The following is a 25,711-nucleotide window of genomic DNA, read 5'->3' as shown; positions in this document are numbered from 1 at the left end:
GTTTTAAAGGGAAAAGATAAATTGCAGCTGCCAGTCTCTTTTTGAAAAGCAAGAAAGACTAGATGAGTAACTTCTTTCTCCTGAATTGGTTCCACTGATGCTTTTGAAAGCACCTTGCAGGAGATGTCTGTCTTAAATTTTTTTTTTTTTTTTTTAATATAGGACCATGTCCCAGGCCACCCGGAACCCCAAGAGTTAAACACCAAAAGTGTCTACTTGTCCCCTGAACACAACATTTCTAATTCAGCCCCTAGATCAGGGGGTGTAAGGATCTTTAAGGCTCATTACACATGATAATTTAGTGAAAGATTGTCAGTGATATGGAAGAGAAACCTGATAGAGAGATCATGAAAGTCTGAAAGGATTATACCATTGAAGATTCCATCATTGTTATAGAAAATCTGTGAAAGCCATCAATCCTGAAATAGTAAAGTCCTGCTGGAGAACTGGTTCAAGATGTTGTGTATGACTTCACATGATTGACAACAGAGCCAATCAAGAAAATCATGAAGATATTGAAGATATGACAAACAAAGGTGGTGAAGTGGGTAAAGTGTTTCAAGAAATGGATGTTGGAGAAATTAAAGAACTGATAAATACCACAACAAAAGAATCAACAGAAGATTTGATGGAGATGAGTGGCTCTCAATCAGTGCCAGATGACTAGGAAGGAGATACAGAAGAAGCAGTGCCAGAGACAAGTGACATTAGGCAATTTGGCAGAAGGACTCCAATTATTAAAGACTGCGTTTGATTTCTTTTATGACATGAACCCTTCTACTACTGGGTTGATCAAAAAATTCATTTGGGTTTTTCTGTACTCTGTTATGAAAACCTGAATAAACTTTTTGTCAATGCAATACACTGTGTATTACAGTATGGTACAGTATTGGTGGGCTTCCCAGGTGTCTCAGTGGTAAAGAATCTGCCTGACAATGCAGGAGATTCAAGAGACGCAAGTTTGATCCCTCAGTTGAGAAGATTCCCTATAGTAGGAAATGGCAACTCACTCCAGTATTCTTTCCTGGAGAATCCCATGGATGGAGGAGCCTGGCAGGTGACAGTCTAGGGGTTGCAAATAACTGTACCTGACTCAGTTAATGAGCATGCATGCATTGTATGTGTGGGTCACTCTCCAATAATTAGAGAAACTACATGAGAACATCATAGGTAGGTGGGTTTTTAAAAAAAATAACAATGTTTCTAATGCTGTATTGTGAATATGACTATAATACTCTATGTAATAAAAGTTTATAATGATTCATTCATTAATTGTGTAGGTTGCACTACCATGAAGCAACTAAATTGAGTACACAGTCTCATAAATCAATCATATTGCTACTTCTTCATTATCAATACAAGAATCCTTATACCAGTAAATAAATATGAATTTCTTTTTCTCATCATTTCATTTTTATATATTTTTATATTTTCATTTTTAATGTCTAGTGTTAGCAATATGTATAATATATACAATATTTTGTATTATGTAAGATGTACTGATATAGGCACTGATAGATGATTTGACAGATGGTCTTGCCCCTTGGAAGAAAACCTATGACAAACGTAGACAGTGTATTAAAAACCAGAGACATCATTCACTGACAAAAGGCCATATAGTCAAAGCTATGGTTTTTCCAGTAGTCATGTATGGATGTGAGAGTTGGACCATAAAGAAGACTGAGTGCTGAAGAATTGATGCTTTTGAATTGTGGTGTTGGTGAAGACTCTTGAGAGTCCCTTGGACTACAAGGAGATCAAACCAACCAATCCTAAAGGAAATCAACTCTGAGTATTCATTGGAAGGACTGATACTGAAGCTGAGGCTCCAATACTTTGGACACCTACTGTGAAGAGCTGACTTATGGAAAAGACCTTGATGCTGGGAAAGATTGAAGACAGGAGGAGAAGTGGGTGACAGAGGATGATATGGTTGGATGACATCATCGACTCAATGGACATGAGTTTAAGCAAAATCCAGGAGATAGTGAATGACAGGGAAGCCTGGTGTGCCTCAGTCCATGGGGTCACAAAGAGTTGGACAAGACTGAGTGACTGAACAACATTTGTTGACTGTAAGATTCACTACTCAGGAATTGCCTCCAGTAATTCTTGTTGTATCATTTTCTACAAATTCTGGGACATATATTATTCTACATTCTAATCTAATTAAATTTGTCCTTTTGGTGGACAATATCCACATATATGCATGATGCATATAAATCAACAATATAAAACCAAACAACTCAAATAAAAAATGGGCAAAGAGACACACAGAAGGATTTGTGGACACAGAGGATGAAGGAGAGGAAGACAAACTGAGAGAGTAGAGTTGACATATATACTCTATCATGTGTAAAATAGCTAGCTAGTGGAAAGTGGCTGTTTAGCACAGGGAACCCAGGTCCATGCTGAGAGGGCTGGGATGGCGGGGCTGGGAGAGAGGTCTTAGAAGAGGGGACATATGTGTACTTATAGCTGGTTCATGTTGTACAGCAGAAACCAACACAACATTGTAAAGCCACTATTCTCCGATTAAAAATCATTCTTTAAAAAATGTAAGCTCTAAAGGCTTACTTTTTCTCTGCTTCCATCACTGGTTTTTCTTTTACATTTACAAGAGTGTGTGTTTCAACAATAAATGAGTGAAATAAAAAAAGTGGTCAAAAACTTGATTATACATTTTCCCAAAGGAGACAGACATACAGCCAACAGGCTCATGAAAGATGTTCAACATCACAAATTGATGCAAATCAAAGTCACAATGAGATACCACCTCCTGCCTGTTAGAATGGCTATTATCAAAAAGGCAAGAAATGACAAGTATTGGTGAGGATGTGGAGAAAAGGAAACAGAGAGTTTCAGTGAGAATACAAATTGGCTTAGCCACTATAAAACTTATGGATATTTCTCAAAATATTAAGAACAGAGCCAGTGTATGATTCAGTCATTCCACTTCTCAGTATTTACCACAGAATATGAAAGTACTAATTGAAAGTATATATGCACCCTTAGATGGGGAAACAGGGGAAACATTGTCAGACTTTATTTTTGGGGGGCTCCAAAATCACTGCAGATGGTGACTGCAGCCATGAAATTAAAAGACGCTTACTCCTTGGAAGGAAAGTTATGACCAACTTAGATAGCATATTCAAAAGCAGAGACATTACTTTGCCAACTAAGGTCTGTCTAGTTAAGGCTATGGTTTTTCCTGTGGTCATGTATGGATGTGAGAGTTGGACTGTGAAGAAAGCTGAGCACTGAAGAATTGATGCTTTTGATCTATGGTGTTGGTGAAGACTCTTGAGAGTCCCCTGAACTGCAAGGAGATCCAACCAGTCCATTCTGAAGGAGTTCAGCCCTGGGATTTTTTTTGGAAGGAATGATGCTAAAGCTGAAACTCCAGTAGTTTGGCCACCTCATGCAAAGAGTTGACTCATTGGAAAAGACTCTGATCCTGGGAGGGATTGGGGGCAGGAGGAGAAGGAGACGACAGAGGATGAGATGGCTGGATGGCATCACTGACTCGATGAACGTGAGTCTGAGTGAACTCGGGAGTTGATGATGGACAGGGAGGCCTGGTGTGGTGTGATTCATGGGTTTGAAAGAGTGGACACAACTGAGTGACTGAAATGAACTGAACTGATACACCCTTATGTTCACCACAGTACTATTTACAATAACCAAGATAGAAAAACAACTTAAAGGCCCACTGACAGATGGATAAAGAAGATGCAGTGTATATATAGAATAGAATTATATTCAACCATAAAAAAGATGAAATTTCCAATTGTGATAACATGGATGGACTTCAAGGAAATTATAAATTAGATAGAGAAAGACAAATAATGTATGACTTCACTCATATGTGGAATACAAAAAACAAACAAGCAAAAACCAAAATAAGTAAGCAAAGCAAACCAATCAAAAACAAACATGTAGATACTGAGAGAGAATAGTGATTATCAGAGAGAAAGAGGTGGGGGAGTGGAGGGTGAAATGGGTTAAGGAGATCAATTATATCATGATGGAAACTAAACTTTCAGTGGTGAGCACTGTGCAGTGTATACAGAAGTAGAAATATAATGTATTCATAAAATTTGCATAATATAAACCAGTGTTATCTCAATAAACAATAAATTAAAAAATAATATGTCTTGAAATGCAACAGATATAAAAAAATTTTTTTTGGTCTCATTTACAAAGATCATCTTTAAGGCCAGTTTTTTATGCTTGTTCAAACCCAGAGAAGGCATTTCTTAGATGTCTCCTTCTCTACTTCTCTCTGGTAAACTTCTATTTGGTCGACAGTTAGCTCCACACTTTGTTCGATATACAGTTCACTTGGAGCTCTCTGTTACAGTACACTTTTCATTCTAAGCAAAACCTGTGATTCAGTTCTCTATGTGACACCTCTGATTTAGGAGCAGGTTTCTGGGTACGCACAGTAGCCAATGATATTATCGCTCTTGGCACAGAAACTTCATCCTTTGAACTGAGGCTACTTAAATCAGAGCTCCAGTATTCTTGGTGTAACATGACAGAGGTCAAGCTTCTACCCTATGAATGGAGGCTGGATAAAGAAAGAGATCTTCAAGATATTTTAGTCACTCTTGCTTTGAATAGACCTTCTGCATTATTTATACCTTGGGGATATGATATATTTGCTGCCTGATACTCTCAAGGTGATGGGCTTCCCAGGTGGCACTAGTGGTAAAGAACTCATCTGCCAATGCAGGAGATAAAAGAGTGGTTCAATTCCTGGCTTGGGAAGATCCCCCTGGAGGAAGGCACAGCAACCCATTCTAGTAGTCTTGCCTGGAGACTCCCATTGACAGGGGAGGTTGGTGGACTATGGCCCATTGGGTTGCAAACAGGTGGACATGAATAAAGCAACTTAACTCTCAGGGCGATATGATAGCCTTTGTCTGGTACCTAGGGGAAGAGAAATCTGTGTATTTTTTCCTGCACTTGTTTGAGTGGAGGAAAGTTATGCTGTGCTGAGAGAGGAGAGGAAGGAAGTGGGTCCTTGATCAAATAAGTGTGTGTGAATATTTATATTGACTTTATTCACAATATCTGAAATCAGAAAACACCTCAATTGCCCAAGATTTAAGAGTAGCAAAATTTGGTACATATGTAAATGGAATACTCATCAATAAAAAGAATGAGTTACTTATAGATATTACAAAATGAATAAATCTCAAAATCATTTTACTCAGTGAAAGAAACCTGAGAGAAAAGGGTGCATACTATATGCAAGCATATTTATATGCAAAAAAAAAATCATATTGCTGGTTACCTGAAAATGGAGTTGGAAGCAGGCATATTTAGAAAAGGGCATGATAAGTCTCTTGGAGGTGATGGAAATGCTCTGTGTCTTGATATGGTGATGGTTTCATTGATGTATAAAACAGGCAAAACTCACAGAAATATATACTCAGTGAATACAGTTTATTTCACACTAATTATTTCTCAATAAAGTGTTTGAGAAAAAATAATGAGTTGAGCTACATTTTTAGATGCAAGGAGTTGTGTTTTAGAATTCTGACTCAGATATGTCTATTTTTGGATTGATGGTTTTAAAAAAGATGTTTTTGGTCCTTCCCAAAGGATTCTCACTAGAAAAGAGCTCTTGTACGTATGCTGACTCCTATTAGACTCAGGCTGCTTCCACACACTCCCACCCCCAATTTCTTTCTGTTCTTCTTTTCTATTTTAAGTCTGGAGTCCCTATGTTCCTCATGGATCTTGACTCTGGAGTCTAGACATCTTAATAATAAATTTGTACTTCTTTCTTTCCCAGGAGGACTATATCCCAGAAGGCAAAGAAAAGCTCAATGCTGCAATTATAAAAATTTATACTGTTATGCCAAAGCCATTATGAAAACTGTTGCTTTTATTTGAGCAGATTATCAGAGATTCCAGATGACTCAGGACCTCTATTTGGATGTCTAAGACAATCTATTTTTGCTTCCTAAAAGCATTCAAGCCCTAGACAATGCAGAAGAGGAACTACCCTATTGATTGATTCCTCAGACACACTTTGCATAATTACAGAATATAACTCCTGGAAGCATATCAGAGTTAACCAAGCATCACTGGAAAATACACTTTTTTGTCTTCTACAAAGGACAATGACTTTTTCCAACATCAACTACTAAAGGAAAGTTTAGTAGTTTACATAGAGCAGTAAGAAAAATAAGGCTATTTTCTCTAAGGGAAGAATATGAAACTGGGAAAATGAACATGTATTTGGAAATTTTTAGAGGAAAGGGGTTCACTTTATTTTGACATAATGATTTTTAAAATTATTTTTGTAACATAGTCATTAAATTTGTTTACTCTTTCTAAAATTAAAACGATAACAAGACAAAACATCAGAGTTTTGCTGCTTCTTTTTACAGAACATGGCAAATTACCAAACAATATAAGGTAAGAGTAAATTTGAAAGCATGTGAGTTTTTGACAAATAATAAATCACCAACTGACTACTTGTCTATTGAATACTCTGGGAAAAACACTCTCCGTTTTCTAGCTATAAGTGGTTTTAGCTGTAAACTTATTAACATTAGAATGAATTTGATAGGAATAAATCTCAGAAATTCAAGTAATCTGGTCCCTTGGTTCTAGGCAGGATTTTAAAGAAATATAAATAAGATACATTATTTTTCAAAAATATTTTTCAAAAGTATTTTACAACTACTACAGGGTTTCTTTTCACTGTCTAAATAATTTATACTCCTAAGACCCTAACTCCGATCTATTTAAAATCTTGCCCCTTTATAATTATCTTCATATTTAATTTTTGATGGATCTGGTGAATAACAAAGATATATCAAGACAACATCATACCATTTTACTGAAAGTCATCTTTTCCTCACCAAAATATTAAACTTCTTTCATATTTCTTTACCAAAGAAAAAGTTGATAGATATCACACAGTGATTAGAACATGCAACCACTGAGAAGTTACTGACTTCATTCTTGTAGGCTTCAGGGTCCGCCCAGAGCTCCACATTCTCCTCTTCCTGCTTTTTCTGCTTGTCTATGCCATGATCCTTCTAGGGCATGTTGGCATGATGGTCATTATTATAACTGATCCCCGGCTGAACACACCAATGTATTTCTTCCTAGGCAACCTCTCCTTCATCGATCTCGTCTATTCATCTGTTATTGCACCCAAGGTTATGAGCAACTTCTGGTCTTTGAGCTAGTCCATCTCCTATGAAGGCTGTGTGACCCAGCTCTTTCTCTTCGCCCTCTTCATTGTGACCGAGGGGTTTCTCCTGGCAGTCATGGCTTATGACCGCTTCATTGCCATCTGCAATCCTCTCCTCTACACTGTCCAGATGTCAACACGTCTCTGTGTTCAGTTGGTGGCTGGTTCCTATTTTTTTGGCTGTATCAGTTCAATTCTTCAGACCAGCATGACATTTACTTTATCCTTTTGTGCTTCTCAGGCCACTGACCACTTTTACTGTGACACTCGCCCACTTCAGAGACTATCTTGTTCTGACCTCTTCATCCGGAGAATGGTTTCTTTCACCTTATCTGGCCTCATTACCTTGCCTACCATCATAGTTATTATTGTTTCTTTTTTGTACATTGTGTCCACAGTTCTAAAGATACCCTCCACCGAAGGGCATAAGAAAGCCTTCTCCACTTGCAGCTCCCACTTGGGAGTCGTGAGTGTACTGTATGGTGCTGTCTTTTTTATGTATCTCACTCCTGACACATCTCCTGAGCTCAGTAAAGTGGCCTCCTTGTGTTACACCCTACTCACTCCCATGTTGAATCCTCTGCTTTTACTCTTTGAGAAACAAAGATGTCAAAGAAGCTCTAAACAAAATTTTGGAGAAGAAAAGTACTATTCTGTGATTACTATTTCTTTTCCACTAATGAGTGGTGTCTGTTTATTTTGTACTCCTCTGGTCATCAATAAAATTATTCTCCTGAGTATCATAGAGATACTAACAAAAGCTTTTTTTAAGGTAATATATTCTTTCCATATAGTACTTTATTTTCATGTGAGCATTGTCAAATGTAAATGTCTTGGATATTGGAGATGCTCTGGAGATGCTCAGAAGCATTGTCCAAGATGAATCTTCACACTGATCTCAAATAACAGTTTATTTCACAAAGTTGATTTCTATTTGTTTTTATGACATTCTGCTGAACACTATTTTTATACATTATTATCATGTTTAAATAATTATTTTGTCCAGTGTTAGCTTTGGAATGGCTCCTTCCCTTATACACAATCCCGGATGGCTCAGACTGTAAAGAGTCTGCCTGCAATACAAGGGACCCAAGTTTAATACTTGGGTTGAGAAGATCTCATGAAGAAGTAAATGGCCATCCACTCTAGCCTTCTTTTCTGGGGAATTCCATAGACAGAAGAGCCTGTAGGGCTACAGTCTGTAGGCCACAAAGAATCAAACACGTGTGAGTGAATAACACATTTTACACACAATCATTGGAATGTCCAACTTATTTTTTAAAGTAAAGGATTCATGAATTATTACTAATTTCTCTAACATGCTAAAGGGTTTTGACCTGAAACAAACAGACTGCCAGATCTTTTTCTAGCAAATATGGGCTTGTTTAGGATCAGCAGAGAATTACAATTTGTGGTCTGTAATCATGGCGAGCCATATGCATGTTTGTGCATGCCAAGGGAAGGAGAACCATTTTATAGAAGAAAGAGGAAGTTGGGAACTCTGTAGTGAACACAGTCCTTGTTTTTCACTGGCTGAGTCTTTGCCAGAGAAAAAGAGTAATCTTCTTGTAGCCCTTCCAAAGGAATGGATCAAAGCCTGAAAAACCCACCATTGTTTCAGAGAAAAAAGCCCTGTTCACATTGATGTATGGCAAAAGCCACCACAATACTGTAAAGTAATTAGCCTCCAATTAAAATAAATAAATTAATTTAAAAAATGGATCGAAGGCTAGCCATCGTAGGAGAAGCAACCTCTTTCTGCAGGGAACAGGCTGGTCAGTTTCCATGGAAGAGTCTGATCTCAAATCACACCAAAGTGCCAAATGACTAATAACCTAAAGAACCACATATTAACCAGAAAGTCAAAACATTTAAATAGATCCCAAATAAAGCCAGAGTGCTTCAAATGCAAAGAGGGTGAAAGCGCAGTTCCAGGATAAACACATCTTCACTCTCCAGAGTTGGTAGGTAAAACAGTAATAAACAATGGGCTCAAAAGAGGGTACTGCACCTGTTTGCACACCTGCCCTAGAGCTGTTGGGGAATCTTCTCTGGTCCCTGCAGGAGTGACTGCAATGTTGACCTGAAACAAATAGACTGCCAGATATTTCTCCAGCAAACATGCAGGAGAAGCACAGAGCTGCAATTCAAGGTCTGCCACCATGGCAAGACACATTCAAGTTCCTGAATGACAATGGAAAGAGAAATCTTTTAAAGAAGAAAGAAAGATTGAGCATGTCAACTACAAATTGGCATTTGCCATATACCTCTACAAGGATTAGATCAAGTACTGACATAGCTGCTGATTTTCAACACTCTCTGAATGGAGTTCAGGGTAGAGAACAGAAATAAGGCATTCTGTGCTCTGGGAAAAACTGGGAGAACAGGTCTTCAGATAGTTAGATATTTTTAGGAGCTGATTTTATGAACCCAATTTTTGTGTCTCCTCACATGTAGAAAAACACTAAAATCCATGGTGATAACTGTTCCTTGTAAGCAGCACAAACCTTCAAAAAATGTGTGCTTGATTTTTGAACAAAAAAATATGTGCAAAATATATGTACACACCTTCAACAAAATCACATATATACTGACCATCTTTGGAGTAGTTTGTCAGAGCTATCTGAGGTGTTGTCTCCCAGACTATAGACTTCATTTTGCCCCAAATACAATTTGACTCATGACTCTCAGGTGTGTATTTTTGTTTAAGTCAACAGGTGCTGCAGTGAACAAAGAATCCCGGATTTTTCATTGGATGAGTCTGTCTTTCATAGGAAAGAAGAGGAGTCTTTGTCCTTCCCATTGGGCTCTGCTTTGTTGTAGGTGTGAAAACTCCCAACTTTGATCCTTCAATTCCATTTAATTGAGGTTTCTGTTTACTAATCTTTTATAACCATTGTTGAATTTTCACTTGAATCAACTATTTTATATATGCTGTATCAAAAGGTAATAATAATAAGAAACAAACAATAAATAATCTTCATTTTATACATCAGCTTGGGAAATTGTATATTGATTGTGTCAGCCATAGGGGAGTGCTCTGAGGACCTATTTGCTCCTGGGTCCTAATATAAAAAACCAAAGTGGGAGATAAAAATATACAAAATATTTGAGCAATCATTTCCTTAAATGAACCTTCATATTTTTTCCTATATTAATTATATAAGGAATATTTAATAAAAGAATAGAAGCTAGTCAGTTATCAAAATAGAATGTGATTCAAAATTTTCTTAGTTGCCTCTGTATCTTCATTTATTCTATTAATTTTATTTAATCTCTAACATCATCTGATCTTGTGGTAGGCTTAGGTATAAATAACCGTATTCTTTAGAGAACTTACAATTTAATGTTGGAATCAAAGCATTGGACATGTAATTGAAATCCAGAAATTTTATTTTATTGTTTAATGCACACAAAGAATAAATATGGAGATTGTAAGGTGGGGTGCCTGAGAGTGAGTGTTGGTAATCAAGGGAAGTCTTACGGCTATATGGAAAATATACTTGAAGGATGTAAGATTGGAGTCAGGGATACTGCTTTATCAGTTTATGTTATTGATGGGGCTTGAAGTACGCCAATGTAATTTTTAAAAGGCTTATTTAAAAATATAAGTATAATACCCAGAACACAGTAACTGATTAGTATGAGAAGGATGCAGCAAAGAAGGTGTGTCTCATCATTTTGAACCTGAATAATACGTGCGGTGATGGTACAAACCATAAAAATAAAGGAGCTCTTAGCAGGCTAGGAATAGAGGAGAATTTCCTTAACTTGAAAAGTAACATCTACCAAAAATCTAGAGCTAAGATCATATTTATGGTGAGAAAGCAAAAACGTTCTTGCTAGAATTAAGAACAACGCTAGGAAGTCCCCACTACAAAACCTTTCAACATCCAACAGTAAGTCTTAGCTATTACAATGGACAAGAAAAGGAATGAAAAGTGATATGGACTGAATTATGTTTTTCAAAACTCAAATGCTTAAGCCGTAAATCCAGTACTATAGCATATGACTATAGGGTTGACTCTTGAACAACAATGACCTGCACTGTGCAGGTCCACTTACACACAAACTCCTTTCAATAATGTATTATAATTTTAAAAATATTTGCAACAATTTGAAAAAAGTTGCACATGAACTATGTAGATTCAGTTCAGTTTAGTTCAGTCGCTCAGTCATGTCCGACTCTTTGCGACCCCATGAATTGTGGCATGCCAGGCCTCCCTGTCCATCACCAACTCTCCGAGTTCACCCAAACTCATGTCCATTGAGTCGGTGATGCCATCCAGCCATCTCATCCTCTGTTGTTCCCTTCCACTGTTTCCCCATCTATTTCCCATGAAGTGATGGGACCAGATGCCCTGATCTTCGTTTTCTGAATGTTGAGCTTTAAGCCAACATTTTCACTCTCCACTTTCACTTTCATCAAGAGGCTTTTAGTTCCTCTTCACGTTCTGCCATAAGGGCGGTGTCATCTGCATATCTGAGGTTATTGGTATTTCTCCAGGCAATCTTGATTCCAGCTTGTGCTTCTTCCAGTCCAGCATTTCTCATGATGCACTCTGCATAGAAATTAAATAAACAGGGTGACAATATACAGCTTTGACATACTCCTTTTCCTATTTGGAACCAGTCTGTTGTTCCATGTCCAGTTCTAACTGTTGCTTCCTGATCTGCATACAGATTTCTCAAGAGGCAGGTCAGGTGGTCTGGTATTCCCATCTCTTTCGGGATTTTCCACAGTTTATTGTGATCCACACAGTCAAAGGCTTTGGCATAGTCAATAAAGCAGAAATGGATGTTTTTCTGGAACTCTCTTGCTTTTTCCATGATCAAGTGGATGTTGGCAATTTGATCTCTGGTTCTTCTTCCTTTTCTAAAACCAGCTTGAACATCAGGAAGTTCATGGTTCACGTATTGCTGAAGCCTGGCTTGGAGAATTTTGAGTATTACTTTACTAGCATGTGAGATGAGTGCAATTGTGCAGTAGTTTGAGCATTCTTTGGCATTGCCTTTCTTTGGGATTGGAATGAAAACTGACCTTTTCCAGTCCTGTGCCCACTGCTGAGTTTTCCAAATTTGCTGGCACACTGAGTGCAGCACTTTCACAGCATCATCTTTCAGGATTTGGAATAGCTCAACTGGAATTCCATCACCTCCACTAGCTTTGTTCATAGTGATGCTTTCTAAGGCCCACTTGACTTCACATTCCAGGACATCTGGCTCTAGGTCAGTGATCACAGCGTCGTGATTATCTGGGTCATGAAGATCTTTTTTCTATAGTTCTTCTGTGTATTCTTGCCACCTCTTCTTAATGTCTTTTGCTTCTGTTAGGTCCATACCATTTCTGTCCTTTATCGAGCCCATCTTTGCATGAAATGTTCCCTTGGTATCTCTAATGTTCTTGAAGAGATCTCTAGTCTTTCCCATTCTGTTGTTTTCGTCTATTTCTTTGCATTGATCGCTGAGGAAGGCTTTCTTATCTCTTCTTGCTATTCTTTGGAACTCTGCATTCAGATGTGTATGTCTTTCCTTTTCTCCTTTGCTTTTCACTTATCTTCTTTTCACAGCTATTTGTAAGGCCTCCCCAGACAGCCATTTTGCTTTTCTTCATTTCTTTTCCATGGGGATGGTCTTAATCCCTGTCTCCTGTACACTGTCATGAACCTCAGTCCATAGTTCATCAGGCACTCTATCTATCAGATCTAGGCCCTTAAATCTATTTCTCACTTCCACTGTATAATCATAAGGGATTTGATTTAGGTCATACCTGAATGGTCTAGTGGTTTACCCTACTTTCTTCAATTTAAGTTTGAATTTGGTAATAAGGAGCTCATGATCTGAGCCACAGTCAGCTCCTGGTCTTGTTTTTGTTGACTGTATAGAGCTTCTCCATCTTTGGCTGCAAATAACATAATCAATCAAATGGAAAGGTATTCAGAAAACATCCTGGTCCCAATGAAGATGAAACTGACATAATGTTGAACTGACTCTGCCTGACTCTGCATCTTTCACTTCTGTAAATATTCAACTCAGGGTATAAAAGCTCCCTTTGAAAATAAAGCTGCAGACCTGGCTTCATCAGAGCTTGGTCTCTCCGTGTTGTTCTCTCTCTCTCTCTCTTTCTTTTTTCAGGCTGATCCCCTGAAGTTCAGAGGCTCTCTGAGTTTACTTTCCTGCCCAGGCTTCTAAGACCCAATTGAGAAAGCGCTCTGCATTTTCACTCCATCGAGAGGATGCCTGTGGCCTCCGTGAACAGAGCAAGTCCCATGTCGGGGGTTTTATTGGCTTTCTGTGTAAACCAAGGAATATCAGCCTCTTTCTCTCTCCTTTACTTTCTTTCTTGCTGACGCCGTTCATCCTGAGGGTATACCTGGATCCTGCTGGGGCTGGACCCCGGTAATGGACCTAACATTCCAGGTTCCTATGCAATATTGTTCTTTATAGCATCAGACTTTACTTCCATCACCAGTCACAACTGAGCATTGTTTTTGATTTGGCTCAATCTCTTGATTCTTTCTGTAGTTATTTCTCCACTCTTCTCTAGTAGCATATTGGGCACCTGCCGACCGGAGTTCATTGTTCAGTGTCCTATCTTTTTGCCTTTTCATATTGTTCATGGTGTTCTCAAGGCAAGAATACTGAAGTGGTTTGTCATTCTCTTCTCCACTAGACCACGTTTTGTCAGTACTCTCCACTATGACCTGTCTGTCTTGGGTGGCCTTACAGGGCATTGGTCATAGTTTCATTGAATTAGACAAGGCTGTGGTCCATGTGATCAGTTTGATTAGTTTTCTGTGATTGTCGTTTTCATTCTGTCTTTCCTCTGATGGATAAGGATAGGAGGCTTATGGAAGCTTCCTGGTGAGGGAGACTGACTATGCGGGCAACTGGAACTTATTTTGATGGGTGGGGCCATGCTCAATAAATCTTTAGTCCAAGTTTCTGTTGATGGGCAGGGCTGTGTTCCCTCCCTGTTTTTTGACCTGCGACCAAACAATGACAGGTATAATGAAGATAATGGTGACCTCTTTCAAAAGCTCTTTTGCATGCACTGTTGTATTCAGTGCATGCAGAAGGCCACTGTCGAACCACATCTCTGCTGGAGATTCCTGGACATTCACAGATAAGTCTTTATTAACACAAAACAAACACAAATGTATCACAAGATGTTAAAATTTACCAAAACTAATGAACACAAATCCTTATAGACCATACCTGCCTGGTATAATTCCAAGTTGAGAGAAATTTAAGAAACCTAATAATGCAGTATTATATCATAAGTACAGGAAATTGACTGTAGTGCATACTGTACTACTGTCATAATTTTGTGCTACCTCCTGTTGCTGTTGTGGTGAGCTTGAGTGCTGTGAGTATCCACTTAAAACACGACATGATACTAATCATCTCCATGTGAGTTGCTAATCTCTCCAATAAACTGGGTACCACAATACAAAGTGATATGTACCACTTGTATTTTTTTCATCATATTTAGTGCAATATCTTGAATAGTAACACCATTAGACTCCTACGAAATGCTACTAGTAATGCTGGAAGTGCTCCTAAGAAGCAGAGAATAGTCATGACTTTACAAGAAAAAACTGAATTGCTAGGTACCTACTGAAGACTGAGGTCTGTAGCTATAGTTGCTTGCCATTTTAAGATGAATGAATCCGATGTAAGGACTATTATTTTTTAAAAAAGAAATTCATGAAGCTGTAGCTTGTAGCTATGCCAGTAGGCACTAAACTTTGCATTTTTGTGAAATGCCTTATCTCATATTAAAAATTCATTTTTTTACTGGGTGAAGGATTGCCAGGAGAAAGACATATCTATACATTCTAATACGATTTGAGAAAAAGTGAAGTCATTATATTACAACTTTAAGCAAAAGGAAGGTAAAGGATTGAAAACTGGTGAATTTGATGACAGCAAAGAATGGTTTCATAATTTTAGAAAGAGTTTTGGCTTAATAAGTTTCAAGATAACAGGAGAAGCAGCTTTTGATGATTAAGAAGCAGCAGAGGAGTTCAAAATGCCAAAAAAATCATTGAAGAAAGAGGACATCTGTCTGAACCAGTTTTTAATGCAGATAAAAGTACCTGATTCTGGGGGAAAATATCACAAAGGATATTTATTAGTGAGGAATGGAAGTGAGAACCAGAATTTAAGGCAGGAACAGATAGGCTCACCCTACTGTTTTGTGCTAATGTATTCAGATTTATTACTTATAAAACTACTAATCCCCAAGATTTAAAGTGAAAATATAAACTTCAGCTGTAAGCCTTCAGGTTGTATAGCAAGAAGGACTAGACAAGTAGCCTTTTCTTTTCTGCATTGGTTCCGTGGATGCTTTGGTGCTAAAGTAGGAAGTACCATGCAGGTATGCTCTAACTTTTTTTTTTTTTTTTAAACCGGACAGTGTCCCTGGCCTCCTGTAACTCCATGAGTTAAATACCAAAAGTGTCTACTTGCACCCTTAACACAACATCTCTATTTCAGCTCCTAGATCACGAGGCATATTGATCTTTAAGGCGCATTACACATGATACTGTACAGAAAATATTGTCAATGATATGGAAGAGAACTCTGACAGAGACAATATCCTGAAAGTCTGAAAGGATTATATCACTGAAGATGCCATCATTGTTATAGAAAAAGCTGTGAAAGACATCAGGCCTGAAATAGTAAATTTCTGCTGTAGAAACTGTGTCCAGATGCTGTACATGACTTCACAAGATTTACAGCAGAGCCAATCAAGAAAATCATGAAAGATATTGAGGATAGGGCAAGTGGTGAAGTGGTTATTTTGTTTCAAGATATGGAAGTTGGAAAAATTCAAGAACTGCTAAATACCACAACAAAGGAATTAACAGAAGATTTGATGGAGATGAGTGGTTCTGAATCAGTGCCAGATGACAAGGAAGGGGATGCAGACCTTCAAAGAAGTGCTAGAGACAAGTGACATTAGGCAATTGGGCAAAAGGACTCCAATAATTTAAGACTGCTTTTGACTTCTTTTATGACATGAACCCTTCTATTATTAGGTTGGCTAGAAATTTCTTTCCAGTTTTTCTGTACACTGGTATGAAACTAAGTCATGCCCATGGGGCAACCCAAGATGGGCAGGTCATGGTGGAGAGATCTGACAGAATGTGGTCCACTGGAGAATGGAATGGCAAACCACTTCAGTATTCTTGCCTTGAGAACTCCATGAACAGTATGAAAGGGCAAAATGATAGGATACTGAAAGAGAAACTCCCCAGGTCAGTAGGTGCCCAATATGCTACTGGAGATCAGTGGAGAAATAACTCCAGAAAGAATGAAGGGATGGAGCCAAAGCAAAAAGAATACCCAACTGCGGATGTGACTGGTGATAGAAGCAAGGTCCGATGCTATAAAGAGCAATATTGCATAGGAACCTGGAATGTCAGGTCCATGAATCAAGGCAAATAGGAAGTGGTCAAACAAGAGATGGCAAGAGTGAATGTTGACATTCTAGGAATCAGCGAACTAAAATGGACTGGAATGGGTAAATTTAACTCAGATGACCATTATATCTACTACTGCAGGCAGGAATCCCTCAGAAGAAATGGAGTAGCCATCATGGTCAACAAAAGAGTCTGAAATGCAGTACTTGGACGCAATCTCAAAAACGACAGAATGATCTCTGTTCATTTCCAAGGCAAACCATGTCTATGTCCCAAGTAATCCAAGTCTATGCCCCAACCAGTAACGCTGAAGAAGCTGAAGTTGAACGGTTTTATGAAGACCTACAAGACCTTTTAGAACTAACACCCAAAAAGGATGTCCTTTTCATTATAGGGGACTGGAATGCAAAAGTCAAGAAACACCTAGAGTAACAGGCAAATATGGCCTTGGAATACAGAATGAAGCAGGGCAAAGACTAATAGAGTTTTGTCAAGAAAATGCACTGGTCATAACAAACACCCTTTTCCAATAACACAGGAGAAGACTCTATAAATGGACATCACCAGATGGTCAACACCAAAATCAGATTGATTATATTCTTTGCAGCCAAAGATGGAGAAGCTCTATACAGTCAGCAAAAACAAGACCAGGAGCTGACTGTGGCTCAGACCATGAACTCCTTATTGCCAAATTCAGACTGAAATTGAAGAAAGTAGGGTAAACCACTAGATCATTCAGGTATGACCTAAATCAAATCCTTTATGATTATACAGTGGAAGTGAGAAATAGATTCAAGGGCCTAGATCTGATAGACAGAGTGCCTGATGAACTATGGAATGAGGTTCGTGACATTGTACAGGAGACGGGAATCAAGACCATCTCCATGGAAAAGAAATGCAAAAAAGCAAAATGGCTGTCTGGGGAGGCCTTACAAATAGCTGTGAAAAGAAGATAAGTGAAAAGCAAAGGAGAAAAGGAAAGATATAAACATCTGAATGCAGAGTTCCAAAGAATAGCAAGAAGAGATAAGAAAGCCTTCTTCAGCAATCAGTGCAAAGAAATAGAAGAAAACAACAGAATGGGAAAGACTAGAGATCTCTTTAAGAAAATCAGAGATACCAAAGGAACATTTCATGCAAAGATGGGCTCGATAAAGGACAGAAATGGTATGGACCTAACAGAAGCAAAAGATATTAAGAAGAGATGGCAAGAATACACAGAAGAACTGTACAAAAAAGAGCTTCACGACCCAGATAATAATGACGCTGTGATCACTGACCTAGAGCCAGACATCCTGGAATGTGAAGTCAAGTGGGCCTTAGAAAGCATCACTATGAACAAAGCTAGTGGAGGTGATAGAATTCCAGTTGAGCTATTCCAAATCCTGAAAGATGATGCTGTGAAAGTGCTGCACTCAGTGTGCCAGCAAATTTGGAAAACTCAGCAGTGGGCACAGGACTGGAAAAGGTCAGTTTTCATTCCAATCCCAAAGAAAGGCAATGCCAAAGAATGCTCAAACTACTGCACAATTGCACTCACTCACACGCTAGTAAAGTAATACTCAAAATTCTCCAAGCCAGGCTTCAGCAATACGTGAACCATGAACTTCCTGATGTTCAAGCTGGTTTTAGAAAAGGAAGAGGAACCAGAGATCAAATTGCCAACATCCACTTGATCATGGAAAAAGCAAGAGAGTTCCAGAAAAACATCCATTTCTGCTTTATTGACTATGCCAAAGCCTTTGACTGTGTGGATCACAATAAACTGTGGAAAATTCCGAAAGAGATGGGAATACCAGACCACCTGACCCGCCTCTTGAGAAATCTGTATGCAGATCAGGAAGCAACAGTTAGAACTGGACATGGAACAACAGACTGGTTCCAAATAGGAAAAGGAGTATGTCAAGGCTGTATATTGTCACCGTGCTTATTTAACTTCTATACAGAGTACATCATGAGAAATGCTGGACTGGAAGAAGCACAAGCTGGAATCAAGATTGCCTGGAGAAATACCAATAACCTCAGATATGCAGATGACACCACCCTTATGGCAGAACGTGAAGAGGAACTAAAAAGCCTCTTGATGAAAGTGAAAGTGGAGAGTGAAAATGTTGGCTTAAAGCTCAACATTCAGAAAACGAAGATCATGGCATCTGGTCCCATGACTTCATGGGAAATAGATGGGGAAACAGTGGAAACAGTGTCAGACTTTATTTTTCTGGGCTCCAAAATCACTGCAGATGGTGACTGCAGCCATGAAATTAAAAGATGCTTACTCCTTGGAAGGAAAGTTATGACCAACCTAGATAGCATATTCAAAAGCAGAGACATTACTTTTCCAACAAAGGTCCGTCTAGTCAAGGCATGGTTTTTCCTGTGGTCATGTATGGATGTGAGAGTTGGACTGTGAAGAAGGCTGAGCGCCAAAGAATTGATGCTTTTGAACTGTGGTGTTGGAGAACACTCTTGAGAGTGCCTTGGACTGCAAGGAGATCCAACCAATCCATTCTGAAGGAGATTAGCCCTGGGATTTCTTTGGAAGGAATGATGGGAAAGCTGAAACTCCAGTACTTTGGCCGACTCACGTGAAGAGTTGGCTCATTGGAAAAGACTCTGATGCTGGGAGGGATTGAGGGCAAGAGGAGAAGGGGACAACAGAGGATGAGATGGCTGGATGGCATCACTGACTCGATGAATGTGAGTCTGGGTGAACTCCGGGAGTTGATGATGGACAGGGATGCCTGGCGTGCTGCAATTCATGGGGTTGCAAATAGTCGGACATGACTGAGCGACTGATCTGGTCTGATCTTATCTGGTATGAAAACCGGAATGAACTTTTTGGCCTACCCAATACATTATGAATTACATTCATAATGAGTTACACTATGGAGCTTCCCTTGTAGCTCAGTTGGTAAAGAATCTGCCTCCAGTGCAGGAGACTCAGGTTCGATTCCTGGGTCAGGACAATCCCCTAGAGAAGGAAATGGCAACACATTTTTGTATTCTAGCCTGGAAAATCCTATGGACAGAGGAGCCTGGCAGGCTACAGTCATTGGGTCACAAGATTCGGACATGACTTAGCGACTAAATCACCACCACAGTATATGTGGGTTTCCCAGTTAGAAGCTCTGAGCTGAGAAGACCCCCTGGAGAAGGAAATAGCAACCCACTCCACTATTCTTGGCTGGAAAATCCCATGGACAGAGGGACATGTGGGGCTACAGTCCACGTGGTTGCCAGGAGTCAGGCATGACTTAGCAATTGAGTATAAATGCATGGTATGTGTACCTGACTCTCTAGTAATTAGAGAAACTGCATATTACCATCATAGGAAGGTGGGTTTTAAAAAATGTAACAATGTTTCTGATACTGTATTATGACAATGACTATAATACTGCATGTCTTAAAAACTTTATAATAATTCATTGATTAGTTGCATAGGTTGGCCTAGCATGAAGCAATTATACTGACTACAGAATTCTCATAAAGCATTCATATTGTGCGTTAGTTAATAATACACCTGCATTGATACAGGGGTAAGTATCCTTACACCTGTAAATAAATGCAAATTATTTTTTCACATTATCATTTTCATATCTTTTTTTAATCTTCTCATTTTTGATGTCTAGTGTTAGTAATATAAATAACATATACAGTGTTTTGTATCATATGGAACTATATTGATGTAGGATTGAGAGATTATTTGACAGATGATCATTTGTTGATTGATGTGTGTCTATAAGTTTCCCTACTTGGCAAATTGCCTCCAGTAATTCTTCTTGTTATATCATTTAAAAAATATTCAGGGGCATATTTTGCTCTACAGTCTAATGCAATTAAATTTGTCCTTTCAGGGGACAATATAAAGAATGCATGAAATTCAACAACAAAAAACAAACAAATTGATTAAAAAATAGGCAGAGGCATAGAGAAGGACTTGTGGACCCATCAGGGGAAGGAGAGGGAGATAAACTGAAAGAGTAGCATTGACATATATACACCACCATGGGTAAAATAGCTGGAAACAGCTATATAGCATACGGAACCCAACTTGGCGCTGAGAAGGCTGGAATGGGGAGTTGCAAGGGAGGTTCCAGAAGGAGGGGATATACATATACTTATAGCTGATTCACGTTGTTGTATAGCAGAAACCAACACAACATTGTAAAGTAATTATCCTCCAATTAAAAATAAATTTTTTAAAAATGTAAGCTCTTTTAGGGCTTGCATTTTCTCTGCTTCCATCACTGATTTCTTTGCATTTACTAACAACAGTGTGTGTTTCAACAATAAATGAGTGAAATAAAATCACAAATAAAGGATTTTAATATACATTTTTCCATAGAAGTCATACAGACACAAGAAAACATGTTAAACATCACAAATTATTAGGGAAGTGCAAATCAAAGCCATAATGAGACACCACCTCATGCCTGTTAAAATAGCTATTACCAAAAAGGCAAAAAATAAGTGATGATGAAGATGTGGAGAAAAGGAAACTCTCATACATTCTGGGTGAGATTATAAATTGGCTCAGGGAAGATAGTAGAAAGTATGGAGATTTATCAAAATATTAAGAATAGAGCTACCATATGATTCAGCTATTCCACTTCTGGGTATTTATCCAAAGCATATGAAAATACTAATTTGAAAAGATATATGCACCCCTGTGTTCATCACAGCATTATTTACAATAACCAAGATAGAGAAACAACTTAAGTGTCCACTGATGGATGGATAAAGAAGAAATGGTGTATATATAGAATAGAACCATACTCAACCTAAAAAAAGATGAAACCTTGCCATTAGTGATAACATGGGTGGACTTCAATGGTATTATTCTAAGTGAAATAAGTTAAATAGAGAAAGACAAATACCATATGACTTAATCATATGTGTAATACAGAAAACAAACAAACAAAAGCCAAAATAAGTGAGCAGACCAAACCAATCAAAAGCAAACATGTAGATACAAAGAACAGAATAGTCACTATCAGAGAGAAAGAGGAGGGGGAGTGGAGGGTGAAATGGGTAAAGGAGATCAACTATATGGTGATGGAAACTGAATTTTCAGCGGTGAGCACTGTGCAGTGTATACAGAAGTAGAAATATAATGGACTCATGAAACTTGTATAATATAAACCAGTGTTACCTAAATAAACAGTGTATTAAAATAATAATAAATCTTGAAATATCCGTATCACAGAAAAAAAAACTTTTTGGTCCCCTTTGCCAGGATAGTCTTTAAGGCCAGTTTTTTATGTTTGTTCCAACTCAAAGAGTGCATTTCTTATTTGTCTCCTCAGGTTCTCTCTGGTGTACTTGTAGTTGGTCTACAGCTAGCTTTTTGTTCTTATGGAGCTAATGGTCTCTTCTTCACTGGCTATCACCAAATTATTATTATGTTTCAAAGTTCACTTGTGTTTGGACTTCCCCACACTTTGTTCTAAACAGAGTCTGTTCACTTGGATCTCTCTGTTACGGTACACCTTTCATTCTAGGCAAAGCCTGTGTGTGGTTCAGTACTCTCAGAGTGACCCCTCTGCTTTAGAAGCAGGTTTCTGGGTGAGGTCAGTAACCTAATGGTATTATCTCTCTTGGCAAAGAACCTCTATCCTTTGAACAGGGGCCACTGAAACTAGTTTATCATACCAGAGGTCAAGCTTCTACCCTATGAATGAAGGCTGGTAGAGAAAGAGATCTCCAAAATATGTTAGCCATTCTTTCTTTGAATAGAGCTTCTGCATCATTTATATCCTAGGGAATGAGATATGTTTGCAACATACTACTCTCAAGGTGATGGGCTTCCCAAATGGCACTAGTGGTTAAAAACCCACCAGTCAATGTAGCAGACATAAGAGATATGGGGTTCAATTCCTGGCTTGGAAAAATCCCCTGGAGGAGGGCATAGCAACCTACTCCAATATCCTTGCCTGAAGAATCCCTTGGACAGAGGAGCCTGGCAGGCTACAGTCCATTGGATTGCATAGAGTTGGATGTGACTGAAGCGACTTAGCCTGCATGCATGCAGTCTCAAGTTGATATGGCAGCATTTGTCTGGTACCAAGGGGAAGAGGAATCTGTATATTTTTTCTTACACTTGTCTATAAGAAAGTCATGCTGTGCTGAGAGAGGAGAGGAAGGAAGTTGGCCCTGGATCAAATAAGTATGTGTGACTATTTATATTGGCTTTATTCACAATATCTGATAACTGAAAACACCTCAACTGCCAAACAATTTAAGAGTACCAAAATTTGGTACATATGTAAATAGAATACTCATCAATAAAAAGAATGAGTTACTTATAGATATTACAACATGAATAAACCTCAAAATCATTTTCCTCAGTGAAAAAAGCCTGAGATAAAAGGGTGAATACTGTATGCAAACATATTTATATCCAAAAGAAAATCACATCACTGGTTATTTGAAAATGGACTTGGAAGGAAGCATGATTAATAAAGGGCATGATACATCTTTTGGAGGTGATGGAAATGATCTGTATCTTGATATGGTGATGGTTTCACTGATGTATAAAACTGGCTAAACTCACAGAAATGTATACTGAATGAATAAAGTTCATTTCACACTAATTATTTCTCAATAAAGTATTTGAGAAAAAATCATAAGTAGAGCTTCATTTTTAGATGCAAGGAGTTGCGTTTAGAGCACTGACTCACATATATCTTATTTTGGATTGGAGATTTTAAAAAGATCTTTTTGGTCCCTCCCAAAAAATTCTCACTAGAAAACAGTGCTTGTATATATGTTGACTCCTATTAGACTTAGGCTGATTTTTCCCTCATTTTCTTTCTTTTCTTCTTTTCTTTTTTAAGTTTGAAGTCCCTGTTCCTCATGGACCTTGGTTCTGGAGTCTAGATATCTTAATAGCTAATTTATGCTTCTTTCTTCCCCAGGAGGCCTGTTTCCCAGAAGGTAAAGGAAGCCTCAATGCTGCAATTATTAGAAAAATTTATATTTTTATGCCAAAAGCATAGCTGTTATGAATAACTGCTGCTGTTATTTTGGCAGGTTATCAGATATCCCAGATGATTCAAGGCCTCTACATGGATATCTAAGACAATCTATTTTCCTTAAAAGCATTCAAGCACTAGAGAATGCAGGATAAAGACTATCCTGCTGATTGATTTCTCAGGTTTACTTTGCATAACTACAGATTATAGTTACTGGAAGTATTTCAGAGTTATCCAAGCATCACTGGAAAATTCAATTCTTTCTCTTCTACAAAGGATATAACATTTTCCAGTGTCAAATACTAAAGGAAATTTCCTCATAAAGGAATTTGTAAGACAATAAATATCCTTATTACATAGTGTGATAAGGAAAATAAGCTTAATTTCTCTATAGAAAGAATATGAAACTGAGATACTGAACATGTATTTGGAAATTCTGAGAGGAAGGGATTTCATTTTATTTTGACATTATTTTTTTCAGTATTTGTAGTTGTAACATAGACATTAACTTTGTTTACTCTTTTTAGAATGAAAACAACAAAAAGGCAAAAAAATCAGAATTCTGAGGCTTCTTTTTACAGAATATGCAAATTACCAAACAATATAAGGTAAGAGTAAATTTTAAAATGTGTGAGTTTTTGACAAATAATAAATCACCAACTATTTAACCATTGACTACTCTGGGAAAAATACTCTTCTTTTGTCAGATATAAATGTCTTTAGCTATAAACATTAATATTAGAATGAGTTTGTTAGGAATCATTTCAATTCAGTTTAGCTGCTCAGTCCTGTCCAACTCTTTGTGACCCCATGGACTGCAGCATGCCAGGGCTGTTCGGTCCATCACCAACTCCTGGACCTTGCTCAAAAGTTAAAATGATCTGGTCTCTTGACCCCAGGCAGGATTAAAGAAATATAAATAAGATACACTATTTTTCAAAAAACATTTCACAACTATTACTGTGTTTCCTTTCACTGTCTAAATAGTTTATACTTCCTCAGATCCTAAGAAAAATCTACTTAAAATCTTTCCCCTTTATAATTATCTGCATATTTAATTTTTGATGGAGCTGGTGAATAACAAAAATATATCAAAATGACATCATACCATTTTACTGAAAGCCATATTTTTCTCCTGCAAAATATTATACTTCTTTCAGATTTCTTTATTAAAGAAAAAGTTTATAGATTAAGAGCATGGATTCCAGAGCCAGATTTCTGGGCTCCAGACTTCAATTCTGACCCTAGTAGGTGGCTTTCAACATATTTTATTTCTTGGCACTTCATTTTTCTTACTATAAACCAGAGAATACAATACTACTCACCTCATATTATTGTTGTATATATTAAATGAGCTACTATGAAAGCATTTAGAAAAGTGGTCTATAAAAGATTCCACATAATGTTTGCCATTATTACTGTTGTCTAGGCACAGTCATGCACATAAAGGCCTGAGGAGAAGGAGTGATCTTATTTGAACTGTCTAGTAAATGTACTAATGATGACTATGAAATTTATATTCAGGATAAATAAGAATGCAATAAACAATTTATTCATATATATCTTTTGTTCAGTATCCATTTCTAAAGTAATTCTATGTAGACAGTGTAAATCTCTTTCTTAAACACTATGAGCTGTTAGCTGAGGAAATGTGAGAAAATTGCATTTATGAAAAAGAATTTGAGGCTTATCTGAAATTTGAAGAATTTGAGACTCATGCATGAAATTCTAGCATGCAAGTGATAATAATTTTTGTGTTTGGTTGTTCACAACTTATTCTTTGTGAGTGTATAACTTACATCAGAATCCAAAGTTTCCATTACCCAGAAAAAGTAATCACAACCTTTAAGTAGTCTTAAAATTCAGTCATTTTCTTTGTATCTGCTGGTAATCTAAGTTTGCCAAGCTAAGTTTTACTAAACAAGACTACTGAAGCCCTTAATATCACCAAACCAAGATACCAAAATTGCTTCCAAAATGTCATTTATTGAAATATTTGTGCTCTCACAATCAGTCTTATGACATTGCATTCATTGCATAAATCATAAATAGGAAATATAATCAGAAGTGATACTTGCAAACAT

At 37.7% G+C, this 25,711-nt stretch overlaps 1 pseudogene; it reads left to right on the top strand.

Moving 5' to 3' along the window:
- Window positions 1-475: 475 nt before the first annotated feature.
- LOC133248735 (olfactory receptor 9K2-like) lies at window positions 476-7,881 on the top strand (annotated as a pseudogene).
- The last annotated feature ends 17,830 nt before the right edge of the window (window positions 7,882-25,711 follow it).

The sequence above is a fragment of the Bos javanicus genome, chromosome 5 (assembly GCF_032452875.1).
Source record: "Bos javanicus breed banteng chromosome 5, ARS-OSU_banteng_1.0, whole genome shotgun sequence".
Classification (NCBI taxonomy): domain Eukaryota; kingdom Metazoa; phylum Chordata; class Mammalia; order Artiodactyla; family Bovidae; genus Bos; species Bos javanicus.
Note: the sequence above shows the minus strand (reverse complement) of the source record. Positions and strands in the feature narration are given on the sequence as shown.